The sequence below is a fragment of the Zootoca vivipara genome, chromosome 2 (assembly GCF_965207765.1).
Source record: "Zootoca vivipara chromosome 2, rZooViv2.hap1.1, whole genome shotgun sequence".
NCBI classification, from domain to species: Eukaryota; Metazoa; Chordata; class Lepidosauria; order Squamata; family Lacertidae; genus Zootoca; species Zootoca vivipara.
The window spans coordinates 3,367,873-3,389,717 of record NC_142584.1 but is presented as its reverse complement, the minus strand read 5'-3'; the positions used below and the strand labels follow the sequence as shown (position 1 = coordinate 3,389,717).

The 21,845-nt window shown below is 45.3% G+C and overlaps 1 long non-coding RNA gene across 1 annotated transcript; it reads right to left on the bottom strand.

The window, feature by feature from the left end:
- Nucleotides 1-2,936: 2,936 nt before the first annotated feature.
- LOC132591767 (uncharacterized) lies at nucleotides 2,937-12,654 on the bottom strand. Its single transcript, XR_009557230.2, has 3 exons — nucleotides 12,584-12,654; nucleotides 9,387-9,557; nucleotides 2,937-4,737 (listed from the first exon to the last, which is right to left on the bottom strand). It is a non-coding gene; the product is annotated as an uncharacterized LOC132591767 (long non-coding RNA).
- Nucleotides 12,655-21,845: the final 9,191 nt, after the last annotated feature.

Here is a 21,845-nt window from a genome sequence, read left to right as displayed (position 1 = left end):
CCTTAGAGGCCGTCATAGGAGCAGAGCTGGCAAGTATGGGAGGCTCTTAATGCAACGCTGTTTGTTTAGGTGTTGCCCTAAAGACTTCCATAGTATGGATGCTAGTCTGCTCTCCCAGGCTGAGTTTGTAAATACAGTAAATATTTATTACATAAAGCATATCCTCCCACATTTCCCCAGTGAAAATAGGGATGTCCTCTTCCGTCATCATCTTCATTATTTATTCTATTATTTATACCCCACCCATGTGACTGGGTTGCCCCAGTCACTTTGGGCTCCTTCCAACATATATAAAAACTTAATAAAACATTAAACATTAAAAGCTTCCCTATACAGGGCTGCCTTCAGATGTCTTCTAAAGGTTGTATAGTTACTTATCTCCTTGGTTCGGGGAGTCTGAACGGACTATGGTAAAGTCATTGTACTCCACTGGGAGGGAAGGTACAATTGAGTGGAAGACAGCCAAAGGATTAATCCCAGTCTTGTGGTTGTGGTGTTCACAACCAAAGCCTGGTGCCCATTATTCCCGATGAAATGTATCATTGGCACTTGATCTGCTTTTAATAGCCAGTAGACCTTAGGCTACCTATTGCCTCTGGAGAATTTCACCTTTTGTCATGCTGTGAGCCTGATAAGCAGCAGAGCCGCCTCAGAACAGCTTCTTCGCAGACACAAATAGTGCACCACAGTGTATTTTTGAATATAGACAAGATTTCTGTATTCAATATGATTTCTGTATTCAAGCCGTTTTCAAGATGAACCTACCACAAACGCCTGCGAAAAGAAACAGTTACTGAATTAAATGAAGGAATCATATCAAATATGGAGATGGTAGTAATGGGAATCCAGCTTTTGAGGTGCTTCTGCTGTGGTTTGGCCAAGCTATAGGTGTTTCCAGGCACTCTGCGGCGGAGGACACTTTGGTGCCATGAAACTGAGTTGGGCTCCCCCTAGGGTGGAGATCGGGGAGCGAATGAACCCAATGCCTTGGCCTGGGAAGGATGCTGTGGATCTGTGCTGCATATGCCCAGCTGCCCAGCAGTTTGAAAGGTGGTGGCTGCCATGCTGGTCCCAGAGTGTATGAGATGCAAAGCAGATGAAGCAATATGTATAACTGGGCCAACTTGTTTGCTTGGGGAGCATGCAAGCTTTCAAGCCTCACAGAACTGTTCCTCAGGTAGAATGTACACTTTAATAAGTGTCAATTTGGTATGGAGGCCAAAGGAACAGGGCCATCCTTACTGGCACCGGTTGCTTAAGTGATTGTTTATCTTTTTTGGACTAGTGGGAGAAAAGTGTTTAGGATCAGGCTCCCGAGAACAAGCTGATGAGGGGGGCATGTGTGGGAAAGAGTTGGGCTCCTCTTCCTAGATTATTCACCGTCAGCTTTAGCTGAGCCTGTCCCGTATTAATCCTCGGAAGTGATTTTGCCGCCGCCGCCTGCGGCCCCTTGCCTGGCTTCTAATTAACTCCTTGCGCCTCTGGTTTTGTGTTTGGCAAGTACCCCACCTTGTCGGAACGCCCCTCTGCTTCCCCCCACCCTCCTCGGGGGCATTCCTCTCCCCACTGGCCAGCTCACCAAGGCAACGTGGCAGGCATCCCCTCTAATCCCCGGGCGCTTCAGCCCGTCACCTACTGGCTGTTAGGTGGCCCATGCCTGGGAGAGACAATTAGGGACAAAGCGCTGAGCCCCAGGGGTCTAACACAAACCTTCATGGGTAGGTTGTGTGGCATTTGGGGAGTTTAATGAATTGTCCATCATGTCTTTCAGTGCTGCTCGGCCGGGCTGGATTAATCTGAGAAGACCCAGTGGGGTAGAAGACACTAAGCCTGTATTTATTACTCTTCCATTGTAACTAATTGAGGTAATTATCTGTGACTCCAGCCCGGTGTGACAATGCGGCATTCACTCTACCAAAGCTGCCATGCCGGGAGAGCTCAGCTTCCTCAACCCCGCAAGAGGAGACAGATCCCATGGCATCATGGGAGAGCGGTCTGCTTCCCACAAACCTGTGTGTTCGTCCAAAAAGGAAACCAATGTGCAATGGTATTCAGAATTGGATGAATGCATGGATAGATTGATAGATAGGATGCCAATTTTCTTTTTTAACTGCCATAGATGTAGACATTTTCAACTGTGATGGTGGAATGGATTAATGTCCGAGTAAGTGCTGGCATTAAAGATTCCTTCAAAGAATCTTGGTATTTGCCTGCTGCTATCGGATGTGTTCTGTCCACAGATTCTTGAGTCTGAGTAGAAGGCACCATAACAGTCAAGTGATGTCGGAGCATCCATGGAAGGAACATCCGAACGGGAACCTTTTCAGCAGGTAACCTGTGCTCCATATCAGCTCAAAGGGCATCCTGTCCCTTCAAAGTTTCAAGCATGCTATGGAGAGCTGATGCGAGGCTACTATTCATAATTAGGTTGAACATTTATTGTGGGGTGTTATGTTCCCTACAGCAAAGAAGAAGAAAAGAGTTCCAAATCCTAGAAGAAGTGGAAATGATAGAATCAGAATAAATTGTGACAACATGTATTCATTTAAGAAACAAATAATTGAGACTGGGTTTGGGAGGGAGGGGAGGGGAGGGAAGGGGTGACGCAACAGGAATGGTTGGGGACCCCCACCCCCCATCCAGAGATTAAGCTTCTCCATCAAACATCAGGGTGGGGGGAGACACAGGGATGCGAAACACAGGGGGACTCTGAAGGTGAGGGGAGTCTGAAGTGGGACTCTGAGGCTCCATTTAACAAACTGAGCCACCGCAACGCGTGGCAGGGCCAGCTTGTAACTTATAAAGCTCTAAAATGGTCTGGACCAAATGTAGCTGAGAAAAGAGTTTCCTCTTGGGCCATGCGTACATGCGCAAGTACACACTGTTTAGGAAAATCGTCTACAAAAAGAGAACAAACTGGCTCCTATATGCATTCATTCAGGAAAGTAGTACATAGTTTATTTGGCATTGTTAGACAGTTGGCTACTTAATTGCTGGAAAACAATTTAGTGGTTTTATGCTGATTTCATGCTGCCACCGCTTTCTAGTTTGATGCTGTTTTAATTTAGAGGCTAATGTTCAAGGCCTCTGTAAACTACCAGTACATTGAATGTACTTCTGAATGAAGCAGAGTATACAATTATCACTAATAAAATAAAATAAAGAAAGAAATTAAATTCCACACAGCAGGGCCCTGTTCTGTAGAATATGCACCATGATGGTTAATCCAGCCTTATGCCTACGACCAAGAAGGTGCTAACCCAACAATGGAATCCTATTTGAGCTGTAATTGCAGCTTTCGTTCCCACCATTTGCAAGTCCATCTGTGGTCCACTTGGCTCCTTGAAGTGTGGTGATGCTTGTTTGTTTGTTTTGACAATTTATTTACCACGTAACTACAATTGTTCCTAAGCAGTGTGCAAGGAATGCAATGCAATAAGGGCCCCACCTGACTAATAGTTTATTGGGGGCATATCATCTTGACACAATCATGTGGCATTTTTCTGCTTCTGCTGGTTCTGCGCTACTTGCTACTGCATTGTTGCCTGTCTGGAGGGGTGACAAAACAACAGAAACAGGACAAAACTACACTAGAACATGGTAGCATAAAAAGTGACATGATTTCCACAGGAAATGGCGGGATATGCACTGAATGGCACAGGAGCCAAAACATTTTCAGGCACAAACAGTATTGAAAGCAGGATTGTGTGTGACTGGCCTGATAGCACAAGGCATAATGAATGCACAATAAAAAGCACGTCCGGAGGGCCTCCAAAATAAAAATAAGTTAAAACCATTGCCAGCCCCAGACATTTCATCACCAGAGATGAATCCCAAAATGGTGCCCCCTTCCCTGCCAGGAAAGAAGGAGGTCAGGAAAGCTATCCGAGGGAGACTCTCGAATGGGTGTAAGGGGCCTGCTGCTTGGCTGAAAGCACAACTATTCCCACCAAGACATTTTCAGCCAGGGAACAGGCATTGTCAGGTAACACATGTCTTGAGTTGCTATGGTGACCTAGAAGGCCGGGTGGAGAGACTTCCTGTTCCCCCCGTGACCCAGCCACAGAGAGCAGGGCTGCCAACCCAAGAAGGACTGAGGTGGAGGCCTTGGCTAGACTCAGCCATCCCAACTGGCTACACACACCCCTGTGTGGTGTGGTGGTTAAGAGCGGTAGACTTGTAATCTGGGGAACCGGGTTCGTGTCTCCGCTCCTCCACATGCAGCTGCTGGGTGACCTTGGGCTAGTCACACTTCTCTGAAGTCTCTCAGCCCCACTCACCTCACAGAATGTTTGTTGTGGGGGAGGAAGGGAAAAGGAGATTGTTAGCTGCTTTGAGACTCCTTCGGGTAGTGATAAAGCGGGATAACAAAGCCAAACTCTTCTCTTCTTCTTCTTCTTCTTCTTCTTCTTCTTCTTCTTCTTCTTCTTCTTCTTCTTCTTCTTCTTCTTCTTCTTCTTCTTCTTCTTCTTCTTCTTCTTCTTCTTCTTCTTCTTCTTCTTCTTCTTCCATTAGATTCCCTCCCCAAGCAGCCCTACAAGTGAGCAGGGAGGTCGAGGCTGCTCAGCCCAGTGCCAAAGCCACGAGGATGACGGCAAAGCTTCCGAGGTGGGGGAGGCTTCGGGCAACCTGCCCACCCACCTCTCTTCCAATTACTGGGTGGTCTGTGCTGTGCCAGGACCTGTGGCGTTTGCGGCCTGTGGGCAAGGAGTGTGAGGGAAGGCCACAATGTTCAGTCTAAGGGGAATGACATGAAGTTCTGTGTTAGCAGCATGCATGCTTGAAACACACATCCATCCACAAGCATGCATCTTCACCATGCAGAGCCTGACATCACGCACGGAGCCATTTTTATCATTTCCCACCGCCTGCTGACCCACATATATGCACACGCACACAACCCTTTATAGTTTGCTTTAATAGGTTTAAGTAGTTGATTAAGAAGAGAAGCGCAGTGTGGAGCCTTCCAAGCTCCTAGTCCTGTTGGAAACTTAGAACTTGGGTTCAATCATAAAACATGTCATTTTCTGAGCATGCATGCCACAGTACAGTATCTCAGTCCTCAAGGCAGATGTCCCATTGCATTTGTGTTTTACATCTGCCTTGTCCCCATTCAAAAACAGGTGCAAGGATCGTGCTCAGGTTCAGCATTATGCGCAGCTACTTGAGACAGTTGTATTTAACTTTGCGAGAGTAAGCAATCAATAGGACTGGGCTGCAAAAATTCTTTAATCGGTTGGCCACCCCCCACTCCTGAATTTGCATTCAAGCTTTGTCTATACAGTATATTCACAGGTGTGCAAGCATGTGTGCATGCGCACACTGCTGCCACAACTATATAAAGATGCAGAGGTCATGCATAGAACATCCATACACTTCTTTTAGCAATGCAGTCTTATTTCAGGACCTGCCTGCTCTTTTCCATGCCTTGCTTGTAGTACAGGAAAAAGAGCTGGAAGCCATTTCCAAGACCCTGCATCTATGCTGAGACCTGAGTGGTGGTGATTCTTCAGAGTCACTCCCTGCTGGGTCCAGCAGAACCATTTTTGTAGTGTGACAGCAGGAAACCAAGAGAGGTTGTACCCGCTTGTGGGATGGAGCAAAGTCCTTAAAGCAGATTGAACTGAATGTTCAGCCGACTCATGATAATAAACAGAAGACAAAGCACTGCAATTTGGAAGGAATTTCAAGATTGCGTTTGTGCATAATAGAATATGCACATAATAGAATATGCACAAAAGGCACTATTTTCAGAATGAGTGAGCTGTGGCTTTTGGTCCCACTTGGATGGTTGGTTCCAGAGCGTGATGCTTGAGGAACCAAGCATCTTTGGCCCCATAGAGTCTTCCATGTGGAGTTCCTCAGGGCCCGATTTTATCCCCTATGCTGCTTAACATCTACATGAAACCACTGAGTGGGGTTATCTGGAGTTTTGGAGTACACTGCCAGTAATATGCTGACGACACACAACTCTACTTCTCCTTTACATCTGCAGGTGAGGCAATAGATGCGCTGGACCATCTTCTTGCCTCAGTAATGGACAGGATGAGAGCCAACAAACTGAAGCTCAGTCCGGATAAGTCTGAGGCACTGTTATGGGATGGTTCCCTAGACTGGATGGATGGGAGGTTGCCTGTTCTTGAGGGGGTTACACTTCCTCTGAAGTAGCAAGCATGTAGCTTTGGGGGGATGCCTGGATCCTTTGCTGTCACTTGAGGCTCAGGTGCCCTTGATGGCGTGGTGGCTGCACCCCTATCTGGACGGGGATAGCCTAACGTCTGTCATCTATGCTCCGGTAACCTCTAGGTTGAATTATTGCAACACAATTATACACGGGGCTGCCTCTGAAGACAGTTCAGTAACTTCAGCTGATGCAAAAGGTCAGTGGCCAGGATGCTCATCTAGACAAGACACCAATCACAGCCAGACTGCACTGGCTGCCAATTGGCTTCTGGGCCCAATTCAAAGTGCTGGTTTTGACCTATAAAGCCTATAATGACCACAATACCTCAAGCACCACTTCTCCCCATATGGACCAACCCAGACCCTGTGATCACCCTCTAGGGCCCTTCTTTGTGTGCTTTCTCTAGGAGAGATTCAGAGGTGGTAACATGAGAACGGGCCTTTTCTGCAGTGACTTCCCCGCTTCTGGAATGCTCTAACCAGGGAGGATCGCCTGGCACCTTCATTGCATATCTTTAGGAACCAGGCCTTTTAAACTGGGGTGGGTGTGTGGATTTTATTTGTTGTTATGGCATGTGTTTTTGTGGTTTTTTATTGTAAACTGTTCTGTGATCTTTAGATGAGAGGCAGTATAGAAATTTAATAAATAATAATATTGATGATGCAGTTGTTGCAGCTAAGAGCAGAGGGTAGCAGGCGGGACGTGTCATAGTTGCTGGGGCAGCAAGAGCGCAGCTGGGCAGGGCTGCTTCCACATCCTGTCCGCTCTCCCAAGTCCCCCCCCCCCCCCAGGTAAGATTCGTTCTTTCCAATCCGAGTCCTTGGCACACACAAGGTAAAAAGTTGAGGTAGTATTTTGCCTCCTGCTTGTTTTGTTTTCTTCTCCCATCCCACCCCCAGCCTTGGGCTCCCTCCACCATATGACTTGAACCCTCAGCCATTCAGAGAGAAAGAGGATGATGGGTGGGAGCTCAGAAGCCAGCTGGCCACCATCACAAATTGGAAGCAGATTTTTGCAAGTTGTGTGTAGGGGGGGAAGGGGGTTGGCGAGTCCTTTGCCTTGACTCAGCTGCTCGCATGGACACTTGTCCCCAAAATGCAGACCAACAGCGGTTTCACATCTGGATGCCCCCAACTGTCTCGCCACAGAAATGACACCTCATCCTAACGCTCCCCCAGTGGGGCCCAGATCTGTAGCAGCCAAGAGACAGCAGCCAAGCTTAAAACATGAGAGTCTGTGGAAGCCAGGGACAACCTGGAACACAAACAGCACACTTTGGGGCACAGCAGGAGGGATGCTCTTGGTGGTGGTTGTTATTTAAATTTAACCTGGCAGCGCCACTTCTAGGAAGCAAAGGTGAAGGTGGGGGAGTCTGGCTGTGAGGAGGAGTGGGGTACAGGGCTTCTGCAGCAATCATGCTGTTCCCCACAGCTGTAGGAAGCTGCTGAGGCCCCTGGGTGACGTATCTGCTGTGGGCTCCCCAGACGAGAGGCCCCCGTGGTAATTTTGGGCTGTGGTTGAGCTAGGATCTGTCCTAATTGCAGGGTTGGAACAGCTAGCAGGAGGCTCTGGTGTCACCAAGCGTCCGAGGCCTGGGCAATGGGCCAGGCCTACCTGTGGTCATGCTTCCCACCCCCAGAAAATATCACTGAGCAGCATTACTGCACTAGCAGGAGGGAAAGGAAAGAGGCATAAAGTGGGGGCAGCGCTGAACACACACCAAGGGGAAGGTCACCCTTTGCAAAGGGACTGCAATGAGAAGTATAAATCACTTCGGGATGGCTAATGGGAAGTGATTCATAAATGAAATAGATAATAACAAGTGCACACACACACACACCCCTCCATGGCTCAAGATAAGGGGAAAGAATCCATTTCAGGTCAATATTTACAGAAGTAGAATTGGGTTTAAAAATCTGACTCTCCTACACCATGCATAAAGAATCATAATTTGAATCCATAGTAAACTAAATGAGATAAGAATTTTTTTAAAAAAATAATGTATTGGAAGTTCTAGAAAAACTATATTACTGTCATCCACATCCTCCTCTAAACTCCAGGCATTAGACCACAGGTGTGACAGAACTACACATTACCTTTTCAGTATGCCTCACATTTACATAACTAGGCAAAGCATCCAATCTCTCTTTCCCCACCCCCAAGAATGCCCCTGCCATTCTGTGGTCCTGTGTGAGAGGCCATAGCTCAGTGGCAGAGCACATGTGCTGCATGCAGAACATACCAGGATCAATCCCAGGCATCTGCACAAGCGTCTGAGGGGAAATCAAAAGAAAAAAATGTAGCCAGGGTCTACTTTGCGGCATACATCAGATAAGCCCCAAATTTGAATTGTGCCCAGACTACTAATCTGTGACTGTTTAATTCTTTGCACATGGTCATTAAAGGCTGTTCACACCACCCAACATGACTATGTCAATTTGAGAAAGCTCCATGGGTGTGAGGAAGTAGCTCTGTCCATTCTTGAATGAAGAGTCATATAAATCATGCCCCCCCACTATTCTGAATGGTAATCTTTTGCAGGGTCAGAGTCCTTGTGGGGAGAAATTTCTGGGGTCCATGAATTGTTGCTGTTTTAAAGACGCATGCTTGTCTACAAACTCAGTGTTGAGACGACAGTGCTAGTCTATAAATTAGGCACTGAATCCCTAAAAGCAGAAGAATGCCCTCAAAGCCCCTGTTGCTCTTCTTTGCCACCCAGCTATAAATCTCAGACTTCTCTCTCTTTCACTGGCTATGATTTGTACTCCTGTAGATGGTCTCTGTTCAATAGACAGTCGTCACCAGTCATCAAAGGCAATTAACTATGCGATTGTGAAGCCTTAAGAGAAGCACATTTTTAACATTATGTCAATCATGCAGAAATGGAATAGGCCCCACACACATACAGTGGTATCTTGGTTGTCGAACGGCTTGGCCCCGAACAAATTGGCTCCCGAATGCTGCAAACCTGGAAGTAAGTGTTCTGGTTTGTGAACATTTTTTTGGAAGCCGAACGGCCAACAGGGCTTCCGCGGCTTCCGATTGAGTGCAGGAAGCTCCAGCAGCCAATTGGAAGCTGTGCCTTGGTTTTCAAACAGTTCCAGGAATCGAACAAGCCAGACCAGGGGTGGGAGTGGGGGGTTAGACTATGGGGCTACAGTGGGGAAGTAGGAAGCAACCAAAACACCCGCCTTTCTCGTACCTTTTCCTATCTCTGAGATTGCGTCTGGGGAGCTGCCAGTAATGACGAACACCATGGTTGGCTGCATGCAGTTTTGAAATGTTTCCAGCAGCCTGGCCTAAACTTGAATGAGAAGTGTGAATTCTCAGTGCTCCACAGTCGTGAATGAAACATTCCGGGCAAACTTGAGATCTAGAAGAAAAACAAACATGATTGCTAGGCAATGCTGTGAAAATCTCTGAGCCTTTCTACCTCTCGCTCTATGTTTTTGATGTTCATTTTCATGTAGTATGTTATGTATTAGTGTATATAGTTTCCCCTCAGGTCCTTGACAGTTGTTTTAGGAGGGAACTTTAGGAGGGAACTTTGAATTATGTTTGATACATTGTTTGAGCCAGCCTCTATAAAAGCAGGCCGGCTCGGCAATGCAGTTCTGTTCTGTTCTGGCTTCCGAATAAAGAGCTTCTTGAAGAACCGCTGTGTTGTCTACCCACTATTTAATATAGTATTTGTTACCTAAAAATAAAAATGATTTTTAAAAATGTAAATTTGGAAAAGAACATGTAACATTTATAGGACACATAATCTGCAAACAAGGAATTCAGTCTGCTCTATTCCAGACAAACTGGTAGCATTGCTGACTTGCAGAAGCTAGAGATAGTCCTACTTCAAGTAAGTTCTTCAGTCTCACAACTTAACTTTGATAAATTCATACCAAATTTCGCTCATCCGATTAAATGATGTGATCTGCTTAATATGCTTCTATGGAAGAGCCCGCACCAAAATCCCCTTAATTTTTATGGTAGCTTATTCTAGCCCACTAGATTTCCCAACCACAGTGGCAGCTGATGCATCAGCCTAGGCCTAGGGGCTGGGACAATACCCATGCAAAAAGCAGTCAGGATATATCCATGGATCAGCTGCATTTATATCAAGAAGTCTAACAGAAACAGAGCAGCAAAAAGCTCCATTAGATCAGGAGAGCTTGTGCGGTTATAGCCAGGTCATGTGAACAGCTTAGACCTAACTGTCTAAATTGTACTATTGAAATGGATTGCAAGTCTTTATTGACACTCTTGGGACAAAAGACCCTTGACAACATTCCCCCTGTCCCAAAATCCAAATCACTAGCCATGGCCATGAAGAAGTTACTAACAAAAGAAGCTGCAAAGACTTTTAAGAGAAACCTCAAAACATGCATTGATTTTGGCTTCTGCAAATTAGCAAGGAATAGTTGTGCCTATAAGGCTGAGGTGTCTTCAGGCTGCTCAATATCTGTCATCAGGGGGCCAGGCTGTCTCAATATGGAGGGGGCAGAAGAGGCTGAGCGTGGAGCAGAGCAGGGCGTGGACTCTCCTGAGCACAAGAAAGGAGGAGCTGCCAGCCATTGAAGCTGCGCCAGGCTCCACTCTTGGTCTCTTCCTGGCGATGTGATATTGTGCACATGACATTGCACACATGTGACGCACGCCAGGTGCATGCTGTCACCCGTGAGCACTGAGTACCAGGCCCCTTCAATCTTGGGCACAAGACAGTGCCTCTGCACACGGGGAAGTGTTCGGAGAACCAGCCCCTCATTTGCAGTCTGAAGCTGTACAGTCAAGTGACAGATACATCACTGTCACAAATCAAATGCCTATTGGAAAGCTATGATAAAACTGGTTTGTACTTGTCCTTGAGGCACAGCCCAACACATTCTTCTGATCCATGAGCTACACTCTCCTTCTCTTGCTACCACTCACATGGACAAATGTGGATACACGTGTCCTGCAAAATTGATGCCAATCATATGAAAAGGCCATTAGGCATTGCACATTCTGCCTCTTGCTATGGTACCTTTTCATTTTGCCATGAAACGGTCCCTCTCAGCCTTTTGGCAGCAACTGTGTGTGCAAAGTGGAGTGGGCAACTGACAATGAAATCACTCTGGCTTGCGCCTGTGTATCTTTTAAGAGCACATCAACCTGCAGAAATCAGAAGGTAATTGCATGAAGGTAAACGATGATCGCTGGCTCGTGACTCAAGCTATTAAAAGGGCAGAATGGTGCCAGGGAAAAAAAATGTCAGCATAAGCTAGAAGAGATCTTGGAGCTTGTGACCATCAGAGATTCAGGACTAGGACAGGAGACTAGGGCAGGAGGGAGAAGAATTGCAACAGCTTCTTGATTTTCCTATTTTAAGTTGAAAGATCCATGTGTTCGGTTAATTGGATGTGGTCTCTTTAAGAAGTAACAAGGAGAGTCTGATCTGTGGTCCTGAAATAGCCAGCTGGTGAGTCCAGACTATAATGACTGTAATTTCAGGGCAGGGTGCTCAGGCTTTGTCATTCCCCTGGACTGGTTTGGTTGTGTGTGTGTGTGTGTGTGTGTGTGTGTGTGTGTGTGTGTGTGTGTAAGGTGCATCATCCAATGGCCAGACCCTCCTTTTAAAAGAAGAAGAAAGAAAGTGTGAGCAGCATCACAGGCTATATTTACTAACATGACTCAGAACTCACTCTTGCCCGGAATTTGTGACACTGCATGGGTTGGGGGAACAGGACATCCAGCCATGGCATGGATGTTGTTTAGGGCAAGGAGAAGGCAACCAGAATGTCAAGGGGAAAGCGGGAAGCTCTTCCTTCATTGGCGGTGGAAGAAGAAGAAGAAAGACCAGGAGAGATCAAGAGAAAGAGGCAAAATATTCCGTCACTTAAACAAGCCTTGAGTAATACTGATGATAATTCAGTGGCGGTGCTATTGATCCTAACGGTAATAGTATCTGAAGAAGTTTGCATGCACACAAAAGCTTATACCAAGAACAAACTTAAAGGTAAAGGTACCCCAGACCATTAGGTACAGTTGCGGACGACTCTGGGGTTGCGGCACTCATCTGCTCCATATGCTGAGGGAGCCGGCGTTTGTCCGCAGACAGCTTCCGGGTCATGTGGCCAGCATGACTAAGCCACTTCTGGTGAACCAGAGCAGTGCACAGAAACACCATTTACCTTCCCACCGTAGTGGTACCTATTTATGTACTTGCACTTTGACGTGCTTTCGAACTGCTAGGTGGGCAGGAGCTGGGACCCAGCAACGGGAGCTCACCCCGTCGCGGGGATTCGAACCACCGACCTTCCGATCGGCAAGCCCTGTGGTTTAGACCACAGCGCCACCCCATGTCCCTAAGAACAAACTTAGTTGGTCTCTAAGATGCTACTGGACATTTTTTTAATACAGTCATACCTCTAGTTACATTCGGTGTGGGTTGCGTACATCATGGGTTACGAACCCAGAAGTGCCGGAACAGGTTATTTCCGGTTTCGGTGATTCGCGCATGCGCAGACGCACCGAATGACGTCACGCGCATGAGCAGAAGCACTGAATTGCGCGGCGAGCATGCACAGACTCGCCGCTTTAGTTCCATACTGCGCTGGATGTGAACGGGGCATCCAGAGGTACCGCTGTATATTTCAACTGCGTCAGACCAACATGGCTACCTACCTGTAATAGTAGTGTGGTTAATACTACATCAGTTTGTGTGATTGTGTGTATCTTTATATGCTTTCTACCTGGTCAGATTATTAATCCATCCATAGCAGTGCTGTTGCTTCCAATTAACGCATTTCATTTTTCATTTCAATTTTTATTTGTGTACTGCCTTCCTCTATTACTGTACACAAGGCGGCTTACAACAACAAAATATACAACAAAGAACCACCCCTGATAATGATTAATCCAGTACAAAAAGTCATAATAAAACATAACTTTAAAATGTTTAGAATCAGAAGTGGAAGAGTGAGATATATTAAAGGGAAAACAGATTTTTCTTGCAGTTAGCAAGGTGGATTTATTTCTAAGCTGTTTAGGAAGAGGATCTGCCTTACAGAAAGGGCTACCACTCACTTGAACATTTGTTACCCTTTGCCCACCCTTTGCGAGAATAATAGAATTGTAGAGTTGGAAGGGTCATCAAGTCCACTCCCTGCAATACAGGAATTCAACTAAAGCATCCATACAAATGACTATCCAACCTCTGCTTTAAAAACTCCTCCATCTCCCGAGGGAGACCACTGCCAAACAGCTCTTAGCATCAGAAAGTTCATTCTTGTAACTTGGATCCATTGGTTCCGGTCCTACCTCATTGTGAAGGAAACACAAACCCTGGATAAGGATACCCCCTGTCAGTCTGTCTATCTATCTATCTATCTATCTATCTATCTATCTATCTATCTATCTATCTATCTATCTATCTATCCATCCATCCATCTATTTGATTAGGAAAGATCTCTACAAGATTCCTAGGGAGTCAGAACAGATAGAATAGACTGGACTGGGTAGACCAGTGGTCTGACTTTGTATTAGTAGCTTCCTATGTTCATCTGTAGGATGATTAGTTTTGATGTGTAATCAGGGAATGTGGATGTTCTAGCTGTGCTGTGTAATCTAGAACATACTGTCAAGATGGGCATATACAGGTCCAAGTTGGGGGCCAGGAAGCAACTGAGGAAGGAATAGACAACTCATCTGATGCTAGATAATTCTGCTGCACCTCTGCATGAGAAGTGTTGGGTGATTCGATGCAAAGATATACCCAAAGTACCAGCTCCTGGCATAAGCTGACTGGTAGAAAGAGGCAAAAGTCCAAAGACCAGTAGATCATGCAGAGACACCACCAACAGACTCTATCTACCTGGTAGTTCGGTCTCATGGGAGAACTTAATTATTTAATTCCCCCAACAAACCCATGACTGGCTTTTTTTGGTAAAGTTTTTTCATATTCTTTTCATTTCATTTCATTTTATAATGCATATAAAACAGAGAGAAACATTATAACAACAGACAACAATTAAAAGATGAAAAACAAAACTATAAAATAGTACGGTAGTTGCACATGAGTTAAAATAACAAAGCCCATGTAAAGACCATCAACTTTATCAGAGCATCACGTCTAATTCCAGATTTGACAGGCTTGTGACAAGGGAGGGTTGTCTTGGAAATAATGGTTCCAGTGTTTATGTAGAAAAGGAATGCCAAACCATACAAAATGTGACTGGAGATTCTAGTTTTCTTACAGTCTCAAATTATAATAAATAATAATAATAATAATAATAATAATAATAATAATAATAATAATAATTTTATCTATACCCTGCCCTTCCCAGTCAAAACCAGGCTCAGGGCAGCTAACACCAATAAAATTACAAAAAGACATAAAAGAAAAGAAAACAATTAATTAAAATACAGATTAAAATACAATATTAAAATTTCAAATTTCAAATGCAGCCTCATTTTAAGTAGTCCATAAATCCAAACCATGAGGGAGGAAAACACAGGGGTCAGACTGAATCCAACCCAAAGGCCAGGCGGAACAGCTCTGTCTTGCAGGCCCTGCGGAAAGATGACAAATCCTGCAGGGCCATGGTCTCTTGTGAGAGAGCGTTCCACCAAGTTGGGGCCAATACTGAAAAGGCCCTGGCCCTAGTTGAGGCCAATCTAGCCACCTTATGGCTCGGGATCTCCAGAATATTGTTATTTGTGGGCCTTAAGGTCCTCCACGGGGCATACCAAGAGATGTGGTCCCATAGGTACGAGAGTCCCAAGCCGCATAGGGCTTTAAAGGTCAAAACCAGCACCTTAAACCTGATCCTGTACTCCACCAGGAGCCAGTGCAGCTGGTAAAGCACTGGATGAATATGATCCCGTGGGCGGGACCCCGTAAGGAGCCTCGCCGCGGCATTCTGCACCCGCTGGAGTTTCTGGGTCAGCTTCAAGGGCAGCCCCGTGTAGAGCGAGTTACAATAGTCAAGCCTGGAGGTGACCGTCGCATGGATCACTGGCCAGATCAGGATGAGAGAGGTAAGGGACCAACTGCTTGATACCGCGGAGATGGAAAAATGCCACCTTAGCTGTGGCTGCAACCTGCGCCTCCATGGAAAGGGAGGCGTCGAAGGTTACACCCAAACTCTTGACAGAAGGTGCTGGTACCAATTGAGCCCCTGCAAAAGATGGGAGTTGGCCCCCCAACCCCATGTCGCCCCGACCTAGCCAGAGGACCTCTGTCTTCGAAGGATTTAGCTTTAGTCGGCTCCCACGTAGCCATCCAGCCACAGCTTCCAAGCACCTGGTGAGTGTGTCCGGGGCTGAGGCAGGGCAGCCGTCCATCAACAGATAGATCTGGGTGTCATCAGCATATTGATGACAACCCAGCCCAAAACTCCGGACAATCTGGGCAAGGGGGCGCATAAAGATATTAAAAAGCATTGGGGAAAGGATTGCGCCTTGCGGGACTCCACACACCAAGGGGTGCCGCGGCGACAACTCCCTCCCTAGCGCCACCCTCTGTCCCCGACCTGAGATGAAGGAACGCAGCCATTGTTGGACTGTGCCCTGAATCCCCACGTCAGCAAGGCGGTAGTCTAAAAGTTCGTGATCGACCATATCGAAGGCTGCTGAAAAATCTAAAAGAATCAGCAGTCCCGACCCACCTCGATCCAGCTGTCTACGGGAGATCATCTGTTAAGACGACCAGAGCCGTCTCAGTTCCATGACCAGGGTGAAAGCTGGACTGAAATGGATCTAGAGCTGATGTTTTATCCAGAAACCTACCAAGCTGTTCATCAACCGCTCTCTCAATTATCTTACCCAGGTATGGTAGATTAGAAACCGGGCGATAATTGGATAGATCTAAAGGATCTAGAGATGTTTTGTTTAAGAGCAGACGCACCACAGCTTCCTTCAACTCCTCTGGGAAAGTCCCTGTGCCAAGGGACAAGTTGATGATCTCACCCAGGGGGGCCCGTACCTCATCTGGACACGCTCTAATCAGCCAGGACGGGCACGGGTCAAGGGAGCAAGTGGTGGGCCTTCCAGCTCGGAGGAATCTGTCTACATCGGCAGGGAGTATCCGATCGAAGTGGTCCAATACTGGACTCAAAGACAGTCAAGGGGCCTCCAGTTCTGTTATTGTATCCAAATTGGCAGGGAGGTCACGGCGGAGTATCAAGACTTTCTCTGCAAAAAAGCTCTTAAATGCCTCACAGCTACGGGTCAAATTCATATTTAAATTTGGCTGTTCCTCTAGGGTTAGAGACCTAATTATTCTGAAAAGTTGTGCCAGGCGAGAGCTAGCGGATGCAATGGAAGCTGAGAAGTGAGACTTCTTTGCAGCTTTCATCGCCATCTCATAGGCTTTCATAAGCGTCCTATAAGATGTTCTTGAGGCTCTGTCGCGAGCACGCCGCCAGTCTCATATTATGTGCGATTTTCTCCATTATGCTCGATTCCAGAGTATTCGATACCAACCATTGAGTACAAGATGTGGGCTGTTTCCCATTGAGTGGCAATTACAATTTGTGCTGCCAAAATAATATATAAGACCAATTCTTTTGACAATATATTTACACAGGTATCATCAAAAATATTCAATAACATTCATTCTGGACAACATTCTGAGTCAACTCCTAGAGGCCAAGGTCCCTTTGGTCCCCCAATAAAATGTTTTAGGGGGCTGGGCCCCCACAAAGTTAATGGACATTTGCATTCAAATCATGTGATTGATTGGGGGGGACTTACCTGCCCCCCTTTTTATTCAAGTTGGCACCCCTACTGCACAACAAACAATAGTTTCTTTACTAATACACCCCATGACAGACAACAGTTTCTTTTATGGCACACACACAACTTGTGTTGCCCAGCATTAGGGGTGGAAGATAAATTCTATTTGGTTCACATTTCAATGTAGTTTGAACCTATGCAATTTGCATTTCCAAAAGCATCACACACACACATATTCAATTGTAAACCACATTGCAATATTTTGATAGTAAGTGATCTATGGTTTAAATAAATAAATACATATGCAAAGTGAAGTGAATCCGTCCTTCAAAATTCATACTTCTCTGAGTTTTGCAAACCATACCAACTAAAACAAAACAAAACAGTGTACCAGAAAAAGAAGCATAAATTGGGAAAAGGTGTGCATAAAAGCACACGCATTGGTGGAAGCAGCATACAAAAATGCAATCTAGTATGGCAAATCGCTCACAAAAAGTCTATTAGGTCTAAAAGGCTGATTAAATTTTGTAAGGACTTTTTCTTCCAACAACAAACGGCAAACTAATACAGCAATGTGGTGAAGATAGGGCAAATGAGAAACTCAAGAGAAGCCAAAATTGACAGATTAATCCACCCCTACCCAGCAAGCCGTTTGGGCATGACTAAAAGTGGGTCAGGATGGGGCAGAGAGCCAAACGATCCTGGGTTGCTGTTTTTTAAAAAAATGTTTGGAGAGGGAGAAGAATGTCTGCCAAGGCATTCCTCAGCTCTATTCTCCTCTCTCCGGTGGCCAAAGGGTGCCCAGGGTTTATGACGAAGGAGCCTGGGCTTCTGGCTTTCCGTGAACTCTCCAGACCTCGTGTCACTGGGATAATGACAGGGTCGCTGGGAGGGGGAGGCTGAGCTGGTTTTAAATAATGTGCAAATTGGCCATGCTCTCCGTGTGGTTTGTTGTCTTTCCATGGGGGGATCCTTCCTGCTGGGACCCCCAGACAAGCAAGATGATTCAGCCGTGGGGGCTGTCCCAGATGGGAAGTGGCTCACGTCCCCTCGCTGGATGAGTCAGCCAGCAGAGTCCCAGAACTGCCACTGCCACCCCCATGCCTGGCCTTTAGGCATTTTCACACCTGAAGCAAAAAAAGGGGGGCCACCCCTGCTCTAGACTGCAAGTACTTTTAATGACCTGGAGGATGGGAGGCAGGAGAACGGCTCCCTCTCCTGGAATGTGTTCCACAAAGCAATAATAAAGCCATTATAAGCAATGGCTTCACAAGGATCTCTGTGTGACTGGAGCATAGGTTTTGGAGGCATGGTTTCTTGTGGTGCATCCAGTGTTATTTTTCTAGAAAAAGAAGTGCTGGAACTCATCATCAATGTCTCCCTCCTCTTGAGAGGTGCCAAACCGAGTTCCAGTGAGTCCCAGCTGAAAAAAGAAAAGGCCTGGGTGTATCCATCAGAATGATTAGAACAACAGCGGCCACATTTCTTTTGCCCCATTGTCCGGGCAAGTAGGTTTCATGAAAACTAGAAGAAAAAAACTATGAAATTGTGTAAAAAGAAGTGAAATAGTTGGGAAGGCAAAATTTAAAGTTATAAAAGGTATAGATTAAAATTAATTTTAAGTAAGAAATAGATGTTATATAGGTTTTAGAAATTACTAAAGATGATTTATAATGTAACGCAGTGAGAGGAGGAATGAGGGAGTCAACAGAATAGAATAGAAGTAAGATTCAAAAAGAGAATTTTTTGTTTTGTATGTATTTTTTGTATTTTGTATTTTTGTAGTTTTTTGTATTGTGTAGTTTGTCTTTTGTAGTTTGAATGTTTTTGTTGTTTGTTATAAAACTTTAATAAATATATTTTAAAAAAGAAAAAGAAAAAACCCCATGAAAGTCTATGAACAGGCCTTGGCCATGTCACCCATTACTGTACCATGATGTGGCCGAGATGGGCTGTGCTGTTGTCTCCAAGGTCCCATTTAACAGGACAGGTCACATCCATACCATTAAAAGCACTATTATACCACTTTAATAGTCAGGGAAGTACGGTTTGTTAAGGCTGCTGGGAATTGTGAGGAGACCCCTTTTCCCATCACAGAGCTACAATTCCCATAGTTCCCTGGGAAGAAAGGCAGGTTGTTAACCCACCCTGGGAGTTTTAACTTGTACAAAATGAATGGTTGTACAGCACAAAGAAGTGCTTTGGATTTGGGACAGGTCCTGAGAAGAGATTAGTATAAATGAAAACATGAGACTAAAGGTTTTGCCATACAGTATATGATTTTATTTTATTGTGGATGTGAAGTCTTTTGTTGTAAAGACTGTACATTACAGTATATGGATAAAATAAAAAATAAAACTGGGGGGGATTTGGGACAGGTCAGGGGCAGCACGCTGACTGAAGCAAGGTACGCTATTGTTGTAAAATAGTATGTACTTTTCAAGACAAACACTTTTTCATTCACTTGTGGCTGTGGTCAAATCTCAGCCAAATGCAATGAACTTTGTTCTCTGAAGATCTCTTGCAGTTTTCTCCAAATGTACCATTTATTTATTGCTTCCTAGGAAGGATCCCAGGAAGCTATGCATGGTTTGGCTGTAAGAGGCAGTCAGACCTTTGCTAGAAGAGGGTCTGTTGGCTCTCGCTCTCCTGCACTTGTCGAGCCTGTGGGGGGAAAGCTCTGGCCCTCCAGCTCCCATCAGCCCCAGTTAATAGAGACAATTGTCAGGGGTGATAGGAATTGTAGTCTAAAAACATTTGGGGACCCAAGTTCAAGAAACCCTGGTGCTCCAGTCGGTACAAAAAGGATAAGAATCCAAGGGCTAAAATAGCTGAGGAGTAAGAGATCCATTATCAGATTTCCTCACAGGTACCATTTTCCATTGAAAAGCAGGGGCCTCCAAATGAGATCAGAGGAGTGGTTAATTCTCCCCCTGGTCCATTTCCCTGATCTTAATTGGACACACACAAACACAAACACACACAGCTGCTCTTGACCCCTCAGTGGAAGTGTGATGCTAATGTGCAACTACCACCAGTTGCTTTTAGGTAAAAATTGTATTATTTTGCTTTTGGTCTTCATCTTTGCCCAGTCTGATCTGCTGAAGTGAAAGAATGTGGTATTTCTCTGTTGGAGAAAAACATCCCGATTTCTATTTGTATACACTTTCTCTTTTTAAAGTGCTTATAGATATACCTGTTATGACATTCCTGTCTTGGAGTTTCTACCTGTTCCCTCAGGCCCTCTGCCTTTAACGGATGTTAGCAGTAGATAATGGAGATCAAGCTGCATGGGAGCAGGTCCAGGTGCACCTTCTGATCAGTTGGCAGCTCTACTGGCCCTTTGTTACGGATTGCTACGTTTGTGTTCTTTTATTTCTTCAGATTCACTATAGATTTGGGATTCTCTCCTTGAATCCATGTGAAATAATTACATTCTAGTTACTTACGTTAATCAGTAACATGATTCATCCACACATCCATCCATTCCCTAAAGGGGAAGATTGCTAAAAGGCTGGTTTAGGGATTCCATATCTTCCCCGTTGAAGATCAGGATCTAACAGCTCAACTGGGAACCACAGCTCCCAGGCTTTGGAAAGAGTCTGATATGTTTGAACAGAGACGTTGGGGTTTGGGGAAATGAAGCTGGAACCGTGTTGTTCAATACTATGATCAATACTCTGGATCTAGTATTGCCCTGCAGGTGAAACAAATAAAATATAATAGTGGACACAGAGCGCCATCCAGTGGTAAAATGACAAACAAAACAAAGTTCTGAGTTCTGGTTACACAAACTGTACACAAAAAATACTTTCCAGATTATTTTATGAAGAGATATCTGAAATATAATAATCAATATAAGGCTGTAAAAAGCACCACTGTAGGCCAATTGCAGCAAATGTTCTTTGTGGGAAGAGCCAGTGTCACATTAGAAGTCATGAACGGATGCAATCTTTTCAGTAACTAGCTCTGTACCAATTATCCTTTTTCTGAGCAGTTAGAACCCTTGTCTTGAGGGGAATACAAATCATGTCTTCTGAATGTGCTCCTATGCAGGCAACACTCAAACCACTGCCAAAAGTTTGGGGGTATTTGTGTGCGGAGTGGGGGATACAACCTTTGCTTTCAGCAGCAAACATGGGTCTGGAAACTTCAGTTGCCACGACTTCACAGCAAAGCACCAAAGGGGGCTGGGGCAGGACTGCTGTGGGGGGAAAGGGAAGATGGCTGCATGGCCAGCCCTTTTACACGGTCAGCTAGGGTCACCCCCAAGTGGAGAAGCCTCCCTGTCTGGAGCCACATTCCCCTGTGTGTCCATTCTAGGCAACAGGAAAATCTTGTACTGGACTGCTCCAGCAATACATCCCACAGCTGCAGGCAGTGGTACAGCTAGAGTGGGGCCTGGGGTCTGAGACAGCACATCAAAATGCTGACCCTTTTATTTCTCTTAATTTCCCTGAAGAAAGATCAGCATGGCCTGAAATGTGTTAAGACTGATACCACTCATTTTCTGTCTACCCCATTGCTTTTGATCCTTTCTTCTAGTTTGTTCTTGGGATTTCCATTTTTGCTGCATTATGTGCGTGGTGACAGATCCTCATTTTATGTTTCATATATATATATATATATATATATATATATATATATATATATATATATATCTTCAATAAAGCAGTGTTTATTCCCAAATCAATGTGCTTAGCATCAAGGCAGCAGAAGCAAACCACATTTTATTCACATACTAGTCATGATGGTGCTATGATTTAACAGAGTTTAAAATAAGAAAGTGCATGCATTCAGAATTTTCTACTTATGAGGATTGGCAAACTGGCCCCCCTCTAATATATACGGAATGTAGAAGGAGTTGCTAAGCATGGGATGTCAGAGTGGATGGGGAAAGAAAAAAAAGTTAATTGTGTGCATCAACACTGAAGAACCCATGTGGTACCAA